Source organism: Heterocephalus glaber, unplaced genomic scaffold (genome assembly GCF_053883595.1).
Source record: "Heterocephalus glaber isolate CG9 unplaced genomic scaffold, H.glaber_assembly_v1.0 deba00001446, whole genome shotgun sequence".
NCBI classification, from domain to species: Eukaryota; Metazoa; Chordata; class Mammalia; order Rodentia; family Bathyergidae; genus Heterocephalus; species Heterocephalus glaber.
This window is the reverse complement of record NW_028258298.1, coordinates 5,833,451-5,856,784: the sequence shown is the minus strand read 5'-3', so window position 1 is coordinate 5,856,784 and position 23,334 is coordinate 5,833,451. Positions and strand designations below refer to the sequence as shown.

At 38.2% G+C, this 23,334-nt stretch overlaps 1 pseudogene; it reads left to right on the top strand.

Moving 5' to 3' along the window:
* The first annotated feature begins 208 nt into the window (after window positions 1-208).
* Window positions 209-2,640, top strand: LOC147827418 (eukaryotic peptide chain release factor subunit 1-like; annotated as a pseudogene).
* The last annotated feature ends 20,694 nt before the right edge of the window (window positions 2,641-23,334 follow it).

The following is a 23,334-nucleotide window of genomic DNA, read 5'->3' as shown; positions in this document are numbered from 1 at the left end:
GAATAAGGGAATCTGAAGATGGAATATCAGATATAGAAGACAGGATCATGGTTAGAGGCCATGAAAATAGAGATAGTAAGGGGCCACTCGGCCTCTGGTACAGGAAGTGATATCACAGGCCCCATGTGAGCAGACTGCAACACATGCAGCTGTCCTACGTCAGAGCCGCAGCCCCCGCGGAGCCGCAACAGGGGAGGAGCAGCCGCTGCCGCCCAGGACTGGGCCCTTACCGAGGAGGAGGCGAGAAGATGGCAGACGACCCCAGTGCTGCCGACAGGAACGTGGAGATCTGGAAGATCAAGAAGCTCATTAAGAGCTTGGAGGCGGCCCGCGGACTTTAGAGTGATCTGTTTTGTTGTCCTGGCATAGCATCTCCCACTGAAGAGCCTCCAGATTCCAAGTCCCTGGCATAGCAGTGGCACCAGCATGATATCATTGAGCATTCCTCCCAAAGACCAGATTTCACGAGTGGCAAAAATGTTAGCAGATGAGTTTGGAACTGCATCTAACATTAAGTCACGAGTAAACGGCCTTTCAGTCTTGGGAGCCATTACATCTGTACAACAAAGACTCAAACTTTATAACAAAGTACCTCCAAATGATCTGGTTGTTTACTGTGGAACAATTGTAACAGAAGAAGGAAAGGAAAAGAAAGTCAACATTGACTTTGAGCCTTTCAAACCAATTAATACATCATTGTATTTGTGTGACAACAAATTCCATACAGAGGCTCTTACAGCACTACTTTCAGATGACAGCAAGTTTGGCTTCATTGTAATAGATGGTAGTGGTGCACTTTTTGGCACACTCCAAGGAAATACAAGAGAAGTCCTGCACAAATTCACTGTGGATCTTCCAAAGAAACATGGTAGAGGAGGTCAGTCAGCCTTGCGTTTTGCCCATTTAAGAATGGAAAAGCGACATAACTATGTTCAGAAAGTAGCAGAAACTGCTGTACAACTGTTTATTTCTGGGGACAAAGTGAATGTGGCTGGTCTTGTTTTAGCTGGATCAGCTGACTTTAAAACTGAACTAAGTCAATCTGATATGTTTGATCCGAGGTTGCAATCGAAAGTTTTAAAGTTAGTTGATATATCCTATGGTGGTGAAAATGGATTCAACTAAGCTATTGAGTTATCTACTGAAGTCCTCTCCAACGTGAAATTCATTCAAGAGAAGAAATTAATAGGACGATACTTTGATGAAATTAGCCAGGACATGGGCAAGTACTGTTTTGGAGTTGAAGATACACTAAAAGCTTTGGAAATGGGAGCTGTAGAGATTCTAATAGTCTATGAAAATCTGGATATAATGAGATATGTTCTTCATTGCCAAGGCACAGAAGAAGAGAAAATTCTCTATTTAACACCAGAACAAGAGAAGGATAAATCTCATTTCACAGACAAAGAGACAGGACAGGAACATGAGCTGATTGAAAGCATGCCCCTTTTAGAATGGTTTGCAAACAACTATAAAAAATTTGGAGCTACTTTGGAAATTGTCACAGATAAGTCACAAGAAGGATCCCAATTTGTGAAAGGATTTGGTGGAATTGGAGGTATCTTGTGGTTCTGAGTAGATTTCCAGGGAATGGAATACCAAGGAGGAGATGATGAATTTTTTGACCTTGATGACTACTAGGTAGTCGACATGGGTCTGGCAAAATGTGGCTCACCCTCCAGCATCCAACCCAAGGAGCATACCTGTGGTGGAATCCAAACAGATCCCTGCCTTACAATTGGAACATTTCCAGAACTTAATCTGTGAGCATTGGATACTAAAAAGAAAACCGAAACAATACCAGACCAGCCCTATACTTTGGTTTGTCATGGTGTCAGCACAGCAGCCTACAACTAAGTTCCTAAATGCCACTTTGGACTAATTTAAAAAAGAATCCCAGTTTTTACTTTTACTCGATGGTAAAATTGGTTGCTCTTGTATTTTATGAAAAAAAAATGATTTTTTTAACCTTCATACATAGAAGCAAAAATACTTTAACTGCTGTAAACCTTCAAAAGTTAATAGAAGTGAGATCATTCTGTTTTGTTTCTGATTTTGATTGGAGAAAAATTCAATTGCTGCATTTTGCAGTGACCCATTTACATGGCATTCTCAGCTTAGACCGCATAAGAAGAAATATATGTGGTGAAATGTCGGAACCATTTCTCTCCTGGTCTCTGTTTAATGTTGAAAGGGTGAGCTAATAGGAAGCAATCTCAACCTCACTCCCTCACACCCCTCCCCAGACTGTCAGTTTCAAGGATGCAGATTGCATTGCGATGTCAAGCTGACTCAGGAAGCATCGGGGGCAGTCCACTGTTTACTTACATCTGATTGACAGACACATCTGTGCCCAGCCTTTGGGAGCCTTTGTATCACTCACTTGCTTTGACAAGGGTCCTCATAATCTCAGCCTTCTAAAAACTGGTTTGGGATGGATATGATGGGGCTTCTGTGCTATTGCTGGGACTGGGAGAAATAAAACATGCAATTTAAGTGGAAGCAAAAAAAATTTAAAGATTATTTTATTTTGCTTGGGTGTATCTTTGGTAAAAGGGAGGTGGTCATGTTTCCTTAGGGTGTTGGGTGGCATGAGATTATGTGAATGTTTTGATTTTTTTAAATGAACTACAATATTTTCACAAGAACAACAGACATGTATGACTGTGCATGTAATTATGAACCCCTTGTGGGGTTGGAGCATCTGTTTCAAATGTGGGACTTAACAAGCACTTCTCACGTGAGAAATGATGGGAGGAGGGTGGGAAGAACAGGGGCAGGAAGGGATGGGACGCAGCTTCTGGCACCATGGACTAAAACCATGTTGGATCCAAAAGTTGACCTGAAAACCTGAAGTTTATGCTTTGCAGTTGGGCCATAATTCGGGCTGGCTGACATGCAAGGTCAAGGTGTCCTCAAGGTGGTGACAGTAAACAAAGCATGTGGGATGTGCCCAGTGGTAGCAATGGAAAAAGATACATACCAAATGGACTTTGAAGGACCAAAGGTTTTTAAAGTCAGTTGGTATCACCCCCACGCTGACAGGATAGAGGGGTGCATTTGGTTTTCAAATTGGGTACTTTTAACACTTTAGTGCCTGACTGCTGTTCTTTGCTGACTTGACTCAGTCACTCGTAGCTTTACTGGTCTGAACCAGCTCCTTGTTCCCAGGTTACAGACCTGCCTATGGTTCCAATAGTCCTGTTTCACTTGAATGAAGGGAATATGTCTTAAATGTAAAGCCTCTGGTTCTTACACTGTACTCTGAGGTCCAAATTACTGTCTGTCAATGTGTAACCTGATGTCTCAACCCCAGTGAAAAGAGTTGATTCTTTGGTGTTCACCGACGTGGGAGGTTTCACCGGAACAGGCTTTTGCTTTGGGCTCTGCTGTTTATTTGCAGAACACCCATGAGCAAGCAAACATGCTCTCTTCACAGCAGTACCTTAGGGTTTTGCCATTGTAAATGGGCCTAATGTGATATGACAAGACCAGAGAAATTGGATGTAAATTTACATTTTTGAATATGCTTGTTGTTACACATGATACATTTAGGGTATGTAGCTCCTTTTGTAGTCTTTATTTTTACTATTTAAGTTTGGAAATGATGCCAAATTTTTGTATTTCTTTAATCAATGTGTTCTCTTCGGTGATACATATTGCATTATATATTGATGTGTGTATCAATATATACTGATATGTATTATACTTACACATACAAACACATAAATAAGAGGGGGTGAAAACCATAGCCTTTGCATTCTCTATAGCCTCTGCAGAGAGACCCTAAGCTGCAAAATCTTGGTGTTGTGATGTACAGAAATGGAGAAGAGTATTAAACCATATTTAAGAATAAAAAAAAATAGTAAGGGACCACGAGAAATCGATCCAACGACTGCTAGACGATGCAAAGAAGAATAACATAAGATGGATAGGAGTTCAGGAAAAAACAGAAGAAAGCACAATTGACATTAAAAAACTGTTCACAGAAGTAATAGTGAAAAACTTCCCAGACAGAGGTAGAGAATTGGACATACAGATAAGTGAGACATATAGAACTCCAACTAGCAATGATCAAAAAAAAATCTACATCTAGACATATAATAGTCAAGATCCCAGAAACCCAACAGAAAAACAAAATCCTACAAGCAGTTAGAGAAAAGAAATCACCTACAAAGGAATGCCCATCAGAATCACAGCAGACTTCTCAATACAAACCCTCAAATCAAGGACAGCCTGGAGTGAAGTAGTTCAAGCTCTAAAGGAAAATAACTTCCAACGTAGACTTTTCTATCCTGCAAAATTATCTTTCAAAATTGATGGGGAAATTAGATACTTCCAGGACAAAGAACACCTGAGAAATTTCATGAACACCAAACCAGCACTACAAGCAATTCTAAGCAATATCCTAGAAAAAAGCAATGAAGGCCACAACTTCATGAGGCCCAACAGAGGGAAGCCACCAGGCAAGGTAAGACACTAAAGGAAAAGGGGGAAAAATAATAAATAAAAGAGCCAACAAAAGTAAAACATCATGACAAGGATAAATCAATATCTATCAATTATAACCCTCAATGTTAATGGCCTCAATTAACCAATCAAAAGAAATAGACTGGCAGAATGAATTAAAAAGGAAAATGCAACAATATGCTATATACAAGAAACACACCTAACTCCAAAAGAAACTCATAGACTGAAAGTAAAACAATGGAAAACAGTTCTCCACGCCACAGGAACCCAGAAGAAAGCAGAGGTAGCAATCTTATTTGCAGATAAAGTAGATTTCAAACCAAACCAATTAAGAGAGACAAAGATGGTCACTACATCCTTGTGAAGGGAACAATCCAAGAGGAAGAGATGACAATCCTAAATATATATGCACCAAATATGAATTCCCTCAACTATACAAAACAAATATTAATAGACATGAAAAACCAAATAAACACTAACACAATTGTAGTAGGGGAACTCAACACCCCACTATCACAAATAGACAGATCATCTAGACAAAAAGTTAACAAGGAAATTCTAGAACTGAACCAAGCTATTGAACAAATGGACTTAATAGATGTTTACAGATTGTTCCACCCACATATTTGGAATACACATTCTTTTTGGCTGCACACGGGTCATTCTCCAGAATAGACCACATGTTAGCTCATAGGACATGTCTAAGTAAATGTAAAAGAACTGAAGTTACCCCCTGTATATTATCAGACCATAGTGCAATAAAACTGGAGATCAATAACATAAGAAACTGCAAAATCCCAACAAACACATGGAAACTGAATGACACCCTCTTGAACAACCAATGGGTCACAGAAGTAATTGAAGAAATTAAACAGTTTCTACAAGTAAATGAAAATGCCAGTACAACATACAGGAATCTATGGGACACAATGAAAGCAGTTCTATGCAGGAAATTCATAGCAGTGAATGCCCGATGCCCTACCGAGGTCCCGAGTGGCATGGAACACGCCGAATCACCCCTCTGCAGACAGGCAGGTCTGTGTACACCCTACCGAGGTCCCAAGTCACCCGGAAGACGCCGAATCACCCTCCTGCACACAGGCAGGTCTGCCCACGCCCTACTGAGGTCCCCAGTCCCGCAGAACATGCCAAATCAGCACGCTGCAGACAGGCAGGTCTGTGCATGCCCTACCGAGGTCCCGAGTTGCATGGAAGACACCAAATCACCCAGCTGCAGACAGGCAGCCATCTGATTCCAAACTACAAAGACGCAGAGGACATCAGACCACCAGACCAAGGTACTGAGTCCCGCAGCTCCTGGCCCAGAGGTAGGGGTTTCTGAGCCGCCATTCCACTGCTCCTGGTGCAGAGGAAGGGGCTTCCTGGCCACCATCCCTCCCGCTGCTCCCAGCCCACAGGAAAGGGCTTTTGTGTCACCATCCCTACCGCTGCTCCCGGCCCCTGTCCCACCTCTCCCAGCTAAGAGGAGGTAATCCATGCAGGTGCTAACAGCCCCCTGCCCCAGTCGAAATGAGAAAACATGTAAATAAGTCTCAAAACCAGACTTCCAGATCACCTACAGCAACCCCAAAGGGAAATGAGATGGAACACTCTGATACTCAAACACCTGGACCCACTGAACTGGCAACAAAAGGGGATCTGGAAAAAATGAAATCAGAAATAATTTTTCAGATAAAAGGAGAAATTGTGCCCCTAGTGCAAGACATGATTAATAAATCTAGAGAGGAGCTGAGGAACATGATGGAATCCCAACATAAGAAACAAATGGAATCCATAAAACAGATGCAAATAGATGTCCAGGACATGAAAAACTCCATTGAAAGTCTACACAGCAGAATGAGCCAATGTGAGGACAGAATTTCAGATATAGAAAATAAGATTGCAATTAGTGACCAGGAAAAGAGAAATCAATCCAGCAGCTGCTAGATGATGCAAAGAAGAATAACATAAGACTGATTGGAGTCAATGAAGAAACAGGAGAGAGTGGAGATGACATAAAAAATCTCTTCACAGAAATAATGGCAGAAAACTTCCCAAGCAGGGGAAAAGAGCTTGACATACAGATAAGTGAGGCATATAGGACTCCAGCTGGCCTTGATCAAAAAAAAATCTACACATAGGCATATAATTGTTAAGATTCCAGAAACTCAACAGAAGAACAAAGTTCTACAAGCAGTCAGAGAAAAGAAACAAATCACATACAAAGGAAAGCCCATCAGAATCACAGCAGACTTCTCAACACAAACCATCAAGGCAAGAAGAGCTTGGAGTGACATAGTCCAAGCCCTAAAAGAAAACAGCCTCCAACCCAGATTGATGTACCCTGCAAAACTATCTTTCAAAATTGATGGAGAAATAAGATACTTTCATGACAAAGAGCACCTTAGGAACTTCGTGAATATCAAACCAGCACTCCAAAGAATTTTACACAATAGCCTAGGAACAGACATTGAGGATCACAACCCCAGGAAGCAAAGCAGAATGAACCCATCTGGCATGACAAGAAATTAAATGGAAAGGGGGAGAACCCAACAAAAAGAAAAAGTCATGGCAATGACAAGTCAATACGTTTCAGTTATAACCATCAATGTTAATGGTCTCAATTCACCAATCAAAAGAAAGAGACTGGCAGAATGGGTCAAGAAGCAAAATTCAACAATATGCTGCATACAAGAAACACACTTCATTCAAAAGGAAACTCATAGACTGAAAGGTAAAGGGTGAAAAACAATACTTCATGCGATAAGAACACAAAAAAAGCAGGAGTAGCTATCCTCTTTGCAGATCAAGTAGATTTCAAACCAACACTGATTAAGAGAGATGAAGAAGGACACTACATCCTTGTAAAGGGAAGAATCCAAGAGGAAGAGATGACAATCATAAATATCTATGCACCAAACACTAGTGCACCCAACTATATAAAACAAATACTAATGGACATGAAAAGTCATATATGCACTAATACAATTGTAGTGGGGGACCTCAACACCCCACTGTCACAAATAGATAGATCAACTAGACTAAAAATAAGTAATGAAATACTAGAACTCAATCGAACTCTTGAACAAATGAACTTCACAGATATTTACAGAGTCTTCCACCCCACAAATTCAGAATACACATTCTTCTCAGCTGCACGTGGGTCATTCTCCAAAATAGACCACATACTCACACATAGAACATGTTTAAGTAAGTGCAAAGGAATTGAAGTTATCCCCTGTATATTATCAGACCATAGTGCAATGAAATTGGAGATCCATAGCAAAAGAAACTCAAAAAATTTCATAAACATGTGGAAATTGAACAACACACTTCTGAATAACCAATGGGTCACAGAGGAAATTAAAGAAGAAATCAGACAGTTCCTTCAATTAAGTGACAATGACAATACAACATATCAGAATCTATGGGACACAATGAAAGCAGTCTTACGAGGGAAATTCATAGCAGTGAATATGCATATTAGGAAAACAGACCAAGCCCAATTAAACAACCTGATGCTGAACCTCAAGCTTCTAGAAAAAGAAGAGCAGGACAACCCCAAAGTTCATACAAGGGAAGAAATTATAAAGATCAGAGGAGAAATCAATGCAATGGAGACTAAGAGAATGATACAAAAAAATCAATGAAGCCAAGAGTTGGTTCTTCGAAAGAATCAACAAAATTGACAAACCTTTAGCCAACCTTGTCAGAAAAAGGAAAGAAAAGGCCCAAATCCATGGAATAAGAATGAAAAGGGTGAAATTACAACAGACCCAGCAGAAATCCAGAGGATCATTGTTGGGAGCAATGCTATATAATTCTAGGGAAAAATCATTCGAGTAGGCCTAGTTCTCCTGCCTACAGGCCAGCTATAACACTCTAAGACATAATTCCATTTTGGCCTCAGGTCACAAGGGAGATCTCAATGATCCCATGGTGCTGTAATGCTCCAGGACAAGACCACACCTGCAAGAGACAGCCTGGGAGGAACCAAATCTTCATCTGCATAGTTCCTCATTGTTCTTAGATTTCCACCGCCCCCACCCAGTCTTTTGTTACATCTTGTTCATCCCAATGTGATACTGAAATCTACATATTCATTTGTTACATTTGTTTCTTTGGATGTACTAAATAAAAGGTGCTGTAAGCTAGGGCTTCTAGTCCTTGCTGCCCAGAGCAGCACTGATCAGACCCAAAGCTCAGCTTCTTCTCAGTCTCATTTGTCTACCTTTCCTGTAATTCGCCGTGTGCTGCCATGGCTCACAGGAGACTAGGACTTACTGCAGAGGTTCTGGTAACATCCCCTTCCCCTGGCGTGCAACGTGGATGTGAATCAGATCCACAAGTGAACTCGCCTGTGAGACAAACTCGGAGTAAAAGAGAAAACACATGGATCTCCCAGGACAATTTCCGGACTGGGACGAGGGACACTGGTGGTAAGAGTGTCCAGCTGGGGGTAATTTTCTATCTTTGCTGAGTTATAACTATGGGTCAATCTCTGTAATCAGAGCAGCGTAACTTTGCCAAATTACTTAAGTCGCTGTTAAATTGAGCTATGTAACCAATACCTAAGGGTGCTGTGATAGATGTGTTAAAAGACATACAAATGTATGTCCCATCTTTTCCCCAGGAAGGGACAACTAACTTAATAGCATGGGAAAGTGTAGGTACAGTTCTCCGTGAGGCCTGGCAAAGGGGTGGTCATCTCTCCCCCGAACGCTCCCTACTTGGACCTTAGTCCACTCTGCTCAGAGGTCAGAGTTGCTAGCCATTTTATTTGTGATTGAAAACTTCCCTCCCCAACCTCTTAATATTTTAAGTGATGCCTCTTATACAATTTGGTTGACTCAAAGACTGGAAGGAGCTGTGGTCTGCTCTACCTTAGAACCTAAATTATTAAACTTGTTTTTAAGATTACAAAAGGCCATATGTCAAAAAATTCCTCCTGCCTTAATAACTTGGGGGAGAGGTTTCGCCTGTGTCCTAACAGATAATGAGAAAACCTTGTGGCTGCCCTCCCCGAACGTGAGACCATGGGTTACGCTGGTGGAACGGCCAACATCTCGCAGAATGAGTGGTAGCACCCTGGCTGAAAGCAATGAGCCAGCTGCACCTCAGGGACCCACCTCACCAGCGACAACCAACAAATCCACAGCAGGGTCCAGGACTGCGATGATACCCCCAGAGGAATAATAATTATAGATTTATGGTAAAAAATTTATAAAGGTGGGGGACAACTTCAAAATGCTCTTTTTATATTTACAGGTATAAAAGCGCTTTCATTCCTTCTGATTCTAGTCTCAAGAGATTTCTGTTAATTGACTATTCCAAAGTTTTTGACCAGTCATACAATTATAACTCTAATAATCATAAAAAGGATATTATAATTCAATTTGGCCAAATATATTTGAGTGCACTTTAATTTTATAAATTGTCTTATATGTTTGTCTGTTGTCTGTGTTTGTACAGTTGAGCTCAATTTTTTTTTCTCTTTTCCTTTTCACCTTTTGAAAAAAAAATTTTTTTTTTCTTAAAAGATATTCACTTATTATTAAATTGGCTTACAGATATATGTTATTAAATTAAAGGCATGCCATCCTTCCCAGGTTGCTAATTGATCAAAGTGCCACCGAGATTTATTTTATAAAAGTAATGTGTATTGTCATCTACATGGAATAATCAAATTGCAATAATCAGTTGTAAAATAAGAAGATATATATATTCATATTATTTGTTTGTCAAAGTAAATAGAAACTGTGGGTACTCCCTTTGGTGAATAAAGAAGTGGCCACCCAGAAAATAATCATTCTGGTCTTAATTCACTAAAGGGACCCCCTAGTAATTTTCATAATCTTATGGGAAACACACCACAACAAATATTGTCTCAATGTTATTATAAATTGATTACATTATCATTGAAGTTTAAATTCTAAATATGTTATAAATTGATTACATTATCATTGAAGTTTAAATTCTAAATATGTTATAAACTGATTACATTGGTTATCATTGAAATTTAAATTCTAAATATGTTATAAATTGATTACATTGGTTATCATTGACATTTAAACACTCAGTATGTTACTGTGATATGTCTACATTGGTCATCTTCAAAAGATTAATTTCTGTGGTATAAACAAAAGAATGTTATTGGAAAGATGCTTTTGGTACCAAACTACATTGAAGAACATAATGTTTTATATAACTATAATATTTATTACCTCTCCTTTTCTGGTGTACAAAATGTATTCATGCCCCTTAATTGTATGGGTCTTCTAACATTGTTTATGGTAATAACCTTTTGATTCAGATATTTGCCCTTCTCTTATGCTCCAGCCACCTATGATAATAGGCACACTTGTATGCTGATTTATTTTCCTTAGATGACGTCCTATAAAAAGATAGCTACTCAGGGATCCAACCACAACAGCAACTATCATTGGCAATAATAACAGTTTAACTATATTTTTATTCCAAAATGCTTATATCCAGGTAAAATTATAATAGTTGAGTTCACTACTCCTCTTACAATGCTAATGTTATTGATCTTCTCTTCTGGGTGTTCAACAACCAAAGTTTAGAGACCAAAATTGAAGAGGTATCTGGGCTAAAAAGGCAGCCAATATTTTGGCACTGGCCCTCCAAGGTCAACTAGAACAATAAGATCCGGGACATGAGGGAACCATCTCCAAGATCCTGCATTTTTGATGAGTCACCCAATCTCCTGAGCAGGGAGGTTGCTGAACACCAAAACAGTAAAGATCCAAAAAAAAAGTGTGCCAAAGGAATGTCACCTGGAGGAAAAAAATCTCCCATGCTTTCACAGGAAGCAACATGGTTAAGCAAGGCCATGACATATCCTGATGGTTGACACTGACAGAGGAGCTAAGAAGCTCTATGCATGGTTCCAAGACAGTGCCTGTGGAGACTTAATTGACCTTGTTAGATAGCAAGAGATTGACTTTATTTAATATAGGTCTCACTGTAACTTGGTCTTGAACATCCTGTAGAAAAGTATAATTATATAAGACAATAGCTATTAGAGTTCAGCAAAAGTTTTAAGTTTTTTTAGCCAACATTGTTTAAAAAATGAATAAATAAATTTATTATTTGATTTTTCATTCTTTTACAGTCCCAATTAATAGAAATTATGCTTATAGACATCTAAGCCAGTCAAACACACTACAGATCCTCACCATATATAGGGTCAAGGTATTGTTGGGTGTGCTCACTTTTCCTAAAAATACCTTCACATAAAACAAAAAGAAAAGGAGATATGTTGGGAGCAATGCTATATAATTCTAGGGAAAAATCATTCGAGTAGGCCTAGTTCTCCTGCCTACAGGCCAGCTATAACACTCCAAGACATAATTCCATTTTGGCCTTAGGTCACAAGGGAGATCTCAATGATCCCATGGTGCTGTAATGCTCCAGGACAAGACCACACCTGCAAGAGACAGCCTGGGAGGAACCAAATCTTCATCTGCATAGTTCCTCATTGTTCTTAGATTTCCACCGCCCCCACCCAGTCTTTTGTTACATCTTGTTCATCCCAATGTGATACTGAAATCTACATATTCATTTGTTACATTTGTTTCTTTGGATGTACTAAATAAAAGGTGCTGCAAGCTAGGGCTTCTAGTCCTTGCTGCCCAGAGCAGCACTGATCAGACCCAAAGCTCAGCTTCTTCTCAGTCTCATTTGTCTACCTTTCCTGTAATTCGCCGTGTGCTGCCATGGCTCACAGGAGACTAGGACTTACTGCAGAGGTTCTGGTAATGTCCCCTTCCCCTGTTCCCTACAGATCATCAATACCTACTTCAAGAACCTATACGCCAATAAGATGGACAAAACAGAAGAAATGGACAGATTCCTAGATACATATGAATTACCAAAGTTGAATGAAGAAGACCTAAAAATTCTGAACAACCCAATATCAACCAATGAAATTGAAAATGTAATTAAAAACTTATCAACTAAGAACAGCCCGGGCCCTGATGGCTTCACTGCTGAATTCCACAAGACATTTAGAGAGGAACTGCTGCCACTACTGTTTAAACTCTTCAATGAAATTGAAAGGGAAGCAATACTCCCAAATTCATTCCTGGAAGCAAGCATCACCTTGATCCCCAAAGCACAGAAAGACCCAACTGAAAAAGAGAACTATAGGCCAATCTCACTAATGAATATAGATGCAAACATCCTTAATAAGATAATGGCAAACAGAATGCAGAAGATCATTAAGAAGATCATACACCCTGATCAAGTGGGATTCATCCCAGGGATGCAGGGATGGTTCCATATATGAAAATCAATCAATGTAATACACTATATCAATAGAGCCAAGGACAAAAACCATATGATTATCTCCATAGACACAGAAAAAGCATTTGACAAAATCCAACATGCATTTATGATAAAAACTCTACAAAAAATTGGAATAGATGGCCTCTACCTCAAACTGATAGAAGCCATCTATGAAAAAACCAACAGCCAATATCATACTAAATGGTCCAAAACCGAAATCCTTCACACTCAAATCAGGAACAAGACAAGGATGTCCACTATCACCACTCTTGTTCAATATAGTTCTGGAAACATTAGCCACGGCAATTAGACAAGAGAAAGAAATAAAAGGAATAAAGATAGGAAATGAAGAAGTCAAATTGTCATTATTTGCAGATGACATGATACTATACATAGAAGACCCCAAGAACTCCACCAAAAGTGTTGTAGACTTAATAACCAAATTCAGTCAAGTAGCTGGTTACAAGGTCAACACACAAAAATCAATAGCTTTCCTCTACACCAATGACAGACTCACTGAGAGAGAAATGGGGCAAATAATTCCTTTCACAATAGCATCCAAAAAACTGAAATACCTAGGAATCATCCTAATGAAAGAAATCAAAGACCTCTTCTCTGAAAACGATGGCACTCTGAAAAGAGAGATTGAAGGTGATATCAGAAAATGGACAGACATCCCCTGCTCCTGGGTAGGAAGGATTAATATAGTGAAAATGGCCATACTTCCATAGCAGTGAATGCCCATATTAGGAAAACAGAGAAAACTCAGATAAATAACCTAATCCAGAACCTCAAGCTCCTAGAAAAAGAAGAGCATAATGAATCAAAAGCTCGTACCAGAGAGGAAATTATAAAGCTCAGGGCAGAAATCAATGCAACGGAGACTAAGAGAACAATACAAAAAATCAGTGAATCAAAGATTTGGTTTTTTGAAAGAATAAATAAAATCAATAAACCTTTATCCAACCTTATCAAAAAAAGGAAAGAAACGGCACAAATAAATGCAATTAAGAATGAAAAAGGTGAAGTCACAACAGATCCAACAGAAATCCAGAGGATCATCAATACCTACTTCAAGAACCTCTACTCCAATAAAATGGAAAACACAGAAGAAATGGGCAGATTCCTAGATACATACAAATTACCAAAGTTAAATGAAGAAGATATAGAAATTCTAAACACTCCAATTAAAGTGAGCGAAATTGAAAATGTAATAAAATATTTACCAACAAAGAAAAGCCCAGGTCTGGATGGCTTCACTGCTGAATTTCACAAGACATTTAAAGAAGAACTAATGCCATTATTCTTTAAACTCATCAAGGACATTGAAAGGTAAGCAATACTTCCAAACTCATTCCTGGAAGCAAGTGTTACTTTGATTCCAAAACCAGGGAAAGACTCAACCCAAAAAGAGAACTACAGGCCAATCTTCCTCATGAACATAGATCCAAAAACCCTCAACAAGATACTAGCAAACAGAATACAAAGGGTCATCAAGAAGATCATATACTCTGACCAAGTCAGATTTATCCCAGGGATGCAAGGATGGTTCAGCATACATAAATCAGTAAATGTAATACACCATATTAACAGAGTCAAGGACAAAAACCATATGATTGGGCCGGGGATTTAGCTCAGTGGTTTCGCGGCCTGCTGCGCAAGTGCAAGGACCAGAGTTCGATTCCTGGTACCAAAAAAAAAAAAAAAATTTCCACAAAAACCATATGATCATCTCAATAGATGTAGAAAAAGCATTCAACAAAATCCAGCACCCATTCATGATAAAAACCCTACAGAAAATTGGAATAGAAGGTCTTTATCTCAACCTGATTAAGTCTATCTATGAAAAACCAACAGCCAACATCATACTACATGGTCAAAAACTCAAATCTTTCACACTAAAATCAGGAAGAAGACAAGGATGCCCACTATCACCACTCCTGTTCAATATAGTTCTGGAAACGTTAGCCACAGCAATTAGAAAAGAGAAAGAAATAAAAGGACTAAAGATAGGAAAGGAAGAAGTTAAACTGTCATTATTTGCTGACAATATGATATTTTACATAGAAGACCCAAAAAACTCTGCCAAAAGACTTCTAGACTTAATGGACAGATTCAGTAGAATAGCTGGATACAAGATCAACACTCAAAAAACAATAGCCTTCTTGTACACAAATAACAAACTCACTGAGAGAGAAATTAAGGAAACAATTCCTTTTACAATAGCATCCCAAAAATGAAATATGTAGGAATCAATCTAACAAAGGAAGCAAAAGACCTCTACACTGAAAACTACAGCACTCTGAAAAAGGAGATCGAAGAGGATACAAGAAAACGGAAAGACATCCCTTGCTCCTGGGTAGGAAGAACCAATATAGTGAAAAAGGCCATACTTCCAAAACTACTATATAGATTCAATGCAATGCCAATTGAAATTCCAAAAATATACTTCACAGAACTAGAGAAAACAACCAGAAATTCATTTGGAACCATAAGAGACCTAGAATAGCTAAAGCAATTGTAAGAAACAGAGACATGGCTGGGGGTATCACAATCCCCAACCTGAAACTATATTACAAAGCTACTGTGATAAAATCCACATAGTACTAGCAAAGGAACAGACCTGAGGATCAGTGGAATAGATTAGAAGATGCAGAAACAACTCCAGACATGCTCACCCACCTCATCTTTGACAAAGGAGCCAAGCACCATCATTGGAGGAAAGATAGCCTATTTAATAAATGGTGTTGGGAAAACTGGATTTCAACTTGCCAAACATTAAAACTAGACCCATACCTATCACCATGCACTAAACTAAGATCAAAGTGGATTAAAGATATAAATATTATGACAGAAACACTAAACTTGCTGGAAGATAAGTTAGGTAGAACTCTTGAAGACATTGGCATAGGAAAAGACTTCATGAACAAAACCTCAGCAGCACGGGAACTAGCACAAAGAATCAACAACTGGAATCTCATCTTATTAAAAAGCTTCTGCACTGCAAAAGAAACCACCAACAGAGCCAAGAGACAACCTACAATATGGAAAAAAAAATTTTAGCAGCTGTACCTCAGACAAAGGACTGCTATCTAGAATATATAAAGAATTGAAACAAATCAGACCCCCCCAAATTCAAAGACCCAATTAAAAATTGGGCATCTGAAATGAACAGACATTTCTCAGACAAAGAAGTAAAAGCAGCAAACAAATATATGAAAAAATGTTCAACATCACTGGTCATTCGAGAGATGCAGATGAAAACAACACTGAGATTCTACCTCACCCCAGAAAGAATGGCTGCTATCAAGAAATCAACAAATAACAAATGCTGGTGGGGTTGTGGGGAGAAAGGAACCCTGCTCCGCTGCTGGTGGGAGTGCAGACTGGTGCAACCACTGTGGAAGTCAGAATGGAGATACCTCAAGGAACTAGGACTAGAGGTCCCATTTGACCCAGCTATTCCCCTGCTGGGTATCTTCCCAAAAGAATTAAAAGAATCATACCACAGTGATATATGTGCACTCATATTCATAGCGGCACAGTTTGTAATAGCTAAAGCTTGGAAGCAGCCCAAACGCCCATCACCTGGAAACTGGATAAAGAAAATGTGGATTTTGTATAAAATGGAGTACTACTCAGCCATAATGAACAAAAAACTAGAGTCATTTATAGCTAAATGGATGCATATCAAGGCCATACTCTTAAGTGAAATAAATAAGACACCCGTGTAAATACCAAACAGTTTCTCTAGTGTGAGAAACTGATAGTGTAAACAAGGGTTAAAATGATTAAAATGAATAATTGATAATTTGAAATAGGAAAAAAGGTCCAAAGACGAAGGCGTGAAGGGAAGGGAAGGGGAAAGGAAAAGAGGGAAAGGAAAAACTATGAGAAAAGAAATAAAAATGGAAATGAAATCTATGTAAATAGGGAAGGGTGGAGGGGGTGAAGGGCGCACAGGTAATGGGGAAAAAAATAAGAACCAAGATATATCATGTACAGGTACAAGCACCCAATGATAAATGTAAATGAATTGTATACCTAAAATGTACCAATAAAAGAACTAAAAAAAAAAGATAACAATTATAAACGTTTATGCACCAAACAATGGTACACCTAACTATAAAACAAACACTACTTGATGTAAAAGATCAGGTAAACCTCAATACAATTATAGTGGGGGACTTCAATATACCACTGTCACAAATAGATCGACCAGACAAAAAGTCACCAAACAATTATCAAAGTTGAACCAAACCTTCTAAAATATGGACTTAACAGATATCTAGAATGTTCCATCCAAAAACAACTTTCTTCTCAGCACCACATGGAACTTTCTCCAAAACAGGCCACACACTAGCCAGTAAAGGATGCTTAAATAAATGCAAAAGAATTGAAAGTATCCTATGTATATTATTAGAAGATAGCAAAATGACTAGAAATCAATGCCCAAAGAAACCACAGAGCTGGGCGTGGTAGTGGATATCTGTAATCCCAGCACTCAGGAGGCTGAGGCCATGGGTCCAAGGCCACCCAGGACTACATAGTGAGTTCAAGCCCAGCCTGAACTACATAGTGAGACCCTGTCTCAAAAAAACAAATAGAAAAAACCCCACAGAAATTATGCAAATGCATTGAAATTAAACTATATACTCTTAACCAGTGAGTCACAGAAGAAATTAGACAGTTTCTGGAATCTGGTAATGCCAGTACAACATACCAGAACTTATGGGACACAATGAAAGCAGTCCTAAGAGTAAAGTTTATAGCTCTGGATGGCCACTTCAAAAAAGCAGACCATGGCTGGGGATTTAGCTCAGTGTTTCCAGTGCCTGCCTCGCAAGTGCAAGGTCCCGAGTTTGATCCCCAGTACCAAAAGCAAAGAAAAAGAAAGAAAGAAAGAAAGAAAGAAAGAAAGAAAGAAAGAAAGAAAAGCAGACCAAGCCCAAGTAAATAACCTAATGATGCACCACAAGGTTCTAGAGAAACAAGAACAATCCAAATCCAAAGCTAGTACAAAGAAGGAAATTATAAAGATCAGAGTAAAAATTAATGAAATTGAGACTAACAATACAAAGAATCAATGAATCAAAAACCTCGTTATTTGAAAGAATAAACAAAATAGACAGATTTTTAGCCAATCTCATGAAATAAAGGAAAGAAAAGGCACAAATTAATTCAATTAGAAATGAAAAGGTTGAAATCACAACAGACATCCATCTCTAAAATCCAGAAGATTATTGGCAAGTACTTTGAAAACCTATACTCCAACAAATTGGAGAATTCAGAAGAAACAGATTCCTAGATACATATGAATTATCAAAACTAAACCAAGAAGATTTAAAAACCCTGAATAATTTGAACAATAGGGAAGGAAATTGAAGCAGTAATTAAAAAAAAAAACAAACCCTACCAACTAAGAAAAGCCCAGGTCCCAGTGGATTTGATGCTGAATTTTTAAAAACTGTATATCCTTTTATTGGTACATTTTAGGTATACAATATGATGACATTCATCATTGGAAATTTTGATGCTGAATTTTACAAGAACTTCAAGGAAGATCTAATATCCCCTCAAAGTGTGGCACTCAGTGTGCTGGCTACTTTAAATTCAAGGCCCTTGGAAAGCAGCAGATTCTAGAAGAAGCTTTACTGTAACATCCCCTCATCTACCTAAAGACCAGACCCTCAAAAGTGGTTCCTTTTCCAGAGTTTTTCATTAACCAAACTCATAACTGTAGGGAGGGAAATTAAAGAATGTAACCAGATTTTTTCAAAGTCGTTGGCAATCTTCTAGGTCCATTAAATTCCCAAAGAAAATCATTTACCAGCCATTGCCTGAGCATTGGGTCCATTCATTCACCTAGAATCATTTACTACCCCTCACACTTTACCATCTCTTCCCTGTATGAAGAAGGCTTTATGAGCATTTAGACCTCATTGAGTTATTGGGTAACCACACTCTTGTGATTGCTCCCTAAGCACATGAATAAATACATACACCTTTTTCTCTTATTAATATATTCATCAGCAGTTCATTCCAACAAATCTCTGGAAGAGGATAGGGAAGCTTTCCCTTTCCCCTAAATCTGTATAATCATTTAACTCAGCAGTTCCCTTTTTAGAATTCTATCTGGAAAAAAGAGAAGTACCAATGTAAGGATTTATTGTCCACAATAACATGCAATTAGAAACAGTCAATAATGGTACATACACAACATAAAGTATTATACATGTGCAGTGGCCAAAGGTAATGAACTGTAGCTGTAGCAGTGAGCTTGGAGTGACTTCTAAGAGATGCTGTTCAATGAAAAAGACAAAAGACAGTAAGTGTATTGTATAAATCAGGGCTCAACTATAAAACTAGAACTAATAGGAGACTTATTTTTTGTTTATTTGTTTGTTTGTGCTAATATCAAACCCAGCACCTCACAGTTGCTAGGCAAGCACTCTACCGCTGAGCTACACCCTCAGCCTCTGCTTAGCTTCTCAGTTGACTGAATGAGGCCCACCTATACTATTTGGGAACACCTCCTTTACTTAAAGTCTGTTGATTATGGGCTCTTATCACATACACAAAATACCTTCACAGAAATACCTAGATTAGTAGTTAATGGAATAACCAACTGACACATAAAGCTGAGCATCACATGTGTAATATTTCATTGTTTTAAACACTTGATCTTAGCCAAAGGTCAAGAAACAATTAAGTGTTTCATTTCTTAAAATAAATGAGAAGAAACCCTACACCAAGTTAACCATGGTCAACTGAAGAGAATAGCATGAATTTCTTCTTCCTTCTTCACAGTTTCACAGTTTTGTTCTTACACTCAACACATAGTTTTTCTTTTTTTTCTTTTTTGGTACCAGGGATCGAACTTGGGACCTTGCGCTTTCGAGGCAGGCAGTGGAACCACTGAGCTAAATCCCTGGCCCTATAATTTTTTTTATTATTATATTGAGAACTTTCACCTTTAATGTAAAAGAGGCACTTTATGGCTTCTCTTTGGCATATTCAAATACTTGGCATCACTACTGTTAGGCTTTGACACCATTACTAAATAAAATAAGGGTTATTTGAACACAAAGACTTCAATCCTTTAAAAATTGACCTGATAACTGAAACATCTTCTGTGATATTTTGGAAGAGAGAGAGATCATATTCACATAACTTCTATTACCATATATTGTGATAATTGTTCTTTTCATTAGTGTTATTAATCTCTTACTCTTACTGTGCCCAATTTACAAATTAAACTTTACCATAGGTATGTATAGGAAAAACAGTTTAGTAATATTCATGGTTTCAGGCATCCATAGGAGGCCTTGGAATATATGCCTTGCGGATGGAGGTGGGGGGACACTACTGTCTATTCATGTATGTAGATGTGTGTATGTGTGTAAAATACATATATACATTATTACATATGTGTTGTAGATGGGGTTGAGCATGGAGAAAAAAATATTCTACAATTACCTAGGTATGTGGCTTAGGTTGACATAGAAAGCAGAGTAGAAAAAGAAGAGACACCAAGAAAAAAAAAAGAGAAAGGAAAAACACTACATATGAAAAACATAAAATTCAAGATATGTAATATGATCACAAATGTTTTTTGATTATTGTGATAGATTATATAATCTATGTGCATATAAAGACAAATATATTTTATCAAATATTCAATAGATGCTAGTCATTTAATTAAAGAATTGATTATTGTGATTGTGGTAGATTATATAATTTATGTGCATATAAAGACAAATATATTTTAGTAAGGATTCAATAGATGCATTTAATTAAGGAGTCCTCATTTCCTCTTATTTTTAAAAAATATCATCAGAGAAATGGAAATGTTTTTCTTAAATATTTATTTTAAAGTACAAACAATATCTGTATTAGTTTACAGGAACTAATTACCATTAACCCAAGACTTTTAACCATAGACATTTGTTTTCTCACAGTTCTAGAATCCAGATGTCCCATTTGAAGGTATTGGCGAGGCTGAATTCCCTCTGAAAACCCAGCAAGGATCCTTTCTTGCCTCCTCCTAGCTTCCTGTGGCTGCCAGCAGTCACTGGTGTTACTGGACCCAAGGCTTCATGGCTCCAATTTCTGCCTCTATCTTCACATGCCGCTCTTGCCTCTGTTCATGTCTCCAAATCTCCCACTCTTTGTGAGGACAAGAATGATGGAATGTAGGACTCACCCTAATAGAATGTAACCCCATCTTAACTTGAAAACACTAAAGTCACATTCATATGTGGAGGTGGAATTAGGACTGGAATATATCTTTTAGGGGGATACAGTTCTACCCACTACAGTATCCTACTTAATAATAATCCACTGAAGCATTCTTCTGAAAGGAGATAATAGGCTGGGGATGTGGAGCAAATGCTTAGCATGCTCAAGCCCTTAGGCTTGAGCTTCAGCATCAAAAAAAAAAAAAAAGAGGAGAGATAACAATGATGCTACATTTATATAATTATTTAACACTGCCTTGAAAGTCCAAACCAAAGTGATAAAATATAAAACAAAACAAAATCATCTGCTCTATATGCAGAAATACAAAGGAGATCTGTTGGTATACAGTGAGTCTTTATGAGAGTTTGAAAGTCAAATAAGCACAAAATAATTAAATACAAATTAATGGTTTTCCCAAAGTACTAACAATACTCATAGGAAATCACAGAAAATATGTGTTTATGGAGAATCTACCATGCACTTAGCTTGGTTCTTCAAGAAATGAGATGTGTGAGATGACTCAGTTATGAAGAGTGATTTCCGGTGGAGTGACAGTTGATGTTCTGCTGCAGGCACACTCTACCTGCTCCACCATCTTGCGGTGGTTTGCTCACTTACCAGGGCTCCTTGTGGTCCTCTCTGTAAACCTCACTGATAGCTGTGAACACAAATGCGCGGTCTGTGATTCTCTATTTCTCTGATTGCATGTGTGGTCCCAAATTAGCTCATAGCCAGTGAGTGGCCCCTCATTATGCTGCAACTTGTGGCTAAAAAAGAGTAGCTGGATCACTAGTTGTTTATTGCACAATGTTACTTGCTAGCCAGGAGGCAAGAGTTTTATTGAATGTGGACTGTTTAAACAAGCTGTGGCCTTTTGCCAACTTTCCTGCCCTTCTGCTTATATTTTGGCTTCACCCCTAGCTGAACAAGGATAGGGGTACTGACAGAAGGAAATGAGAAGGATGGAAGAGAAAGACAGCTATAGACTTTGAGTCAGTGGTTTACTTGTTTTCCTTACAAACAAGAGCAGAAAGGTAGAACTGGGGAAGCAAGATTGAAAACAATACAACAGCTCTAGTAGGGTTAGCAAAGAAGATATAAATGACTACTTTTCAAAAAGATGACTGCCACCAAACATTAAACAAAACACTTTCTAAGAATTGTTGCTAATGAAGTATAGAGACATCTTTTTTTGGTTTTCTTACATTTTAATTTTTTAAAAATCACTACAGGACAATGTATTTCTTTTTTTTTTTTTTTGCGTAAATTATTTTATTGGTACATTTCAGGTATACAATATGTTTACATTTATCATTGGGTGCTTGTACCTGTACAAGATGTATCTTGGTTCTTATTTTTTCCCCATTCGCTGCGCACCCTTCACCCCCTCCACCCGTCCCTATTTACAAAGACTCTGTTTCCATTTTTTCCTTTTCTCATAGTTTTTCCTTTCTCTTCTTTCCTTTCCCCTTCCCCTCCCACTTCCCCTACCCCTTGGGGCCTTTTCTTCCTATTATAAATTATCAATTATTCATTTTAATCATTTTAATTTATTTATTTTGTATTAAATTCTTTTATTGGTACATTGTAGGTATACAACACAATTACATTTCTCACTGGGAATTGTACCTTTACATAATGCATCTTGGTTCTTATTTTTTCCCCATTCCTAGCCCTCCCTTCACCCCCTCCATCCTTCCCTATTTACAAAGACTTTATTTCCATTTTTTCTATTTCTCAGCATTTTTCCTTTCCCTTCTTTCCTTTCCCCTGCCCCTCCCACTACCCCTACCCCTTTGGACCTTTTCTTCCTATTTTACATTTTCGATTATTCATTCTAATCATTGGTACATTTTAGGTATACAATATAATGACATTCATCATTGGAAATTTTCACCTTTACATAGTCTCTCTTGGTTCTTATTGTTCACCCTTGCCCAGCCCTCCCTTCAACCCCTCCAGTCCTCCCTATTTACAAAGATTGTGTTCCTATTTTTCCATTTTCTCATATTAATCCCATTCCCTTCTATCCTTTCCCCTAGCCCTCCCACTTCCTTCCCTTTTGCCCCTTTTCTTCCTATTTCACATGGCCTATTATACATTTCGTCCTTATTTACACTTTCAGTTTTTCACACCAGAGAAACTATTCGGTATTTACACATGTGTGTCCTATTTATTTCACTTAAGAGTATCGCCTCAATGTGCATCCACTTAGCTATAAATGTCTCTAATTTCTCATTTTTTATGGCTGAGTAGTACTCCATTTTATTTTAAAAAACCACATTTTCTTTATCCAGTCTCCAGTTGATGGGC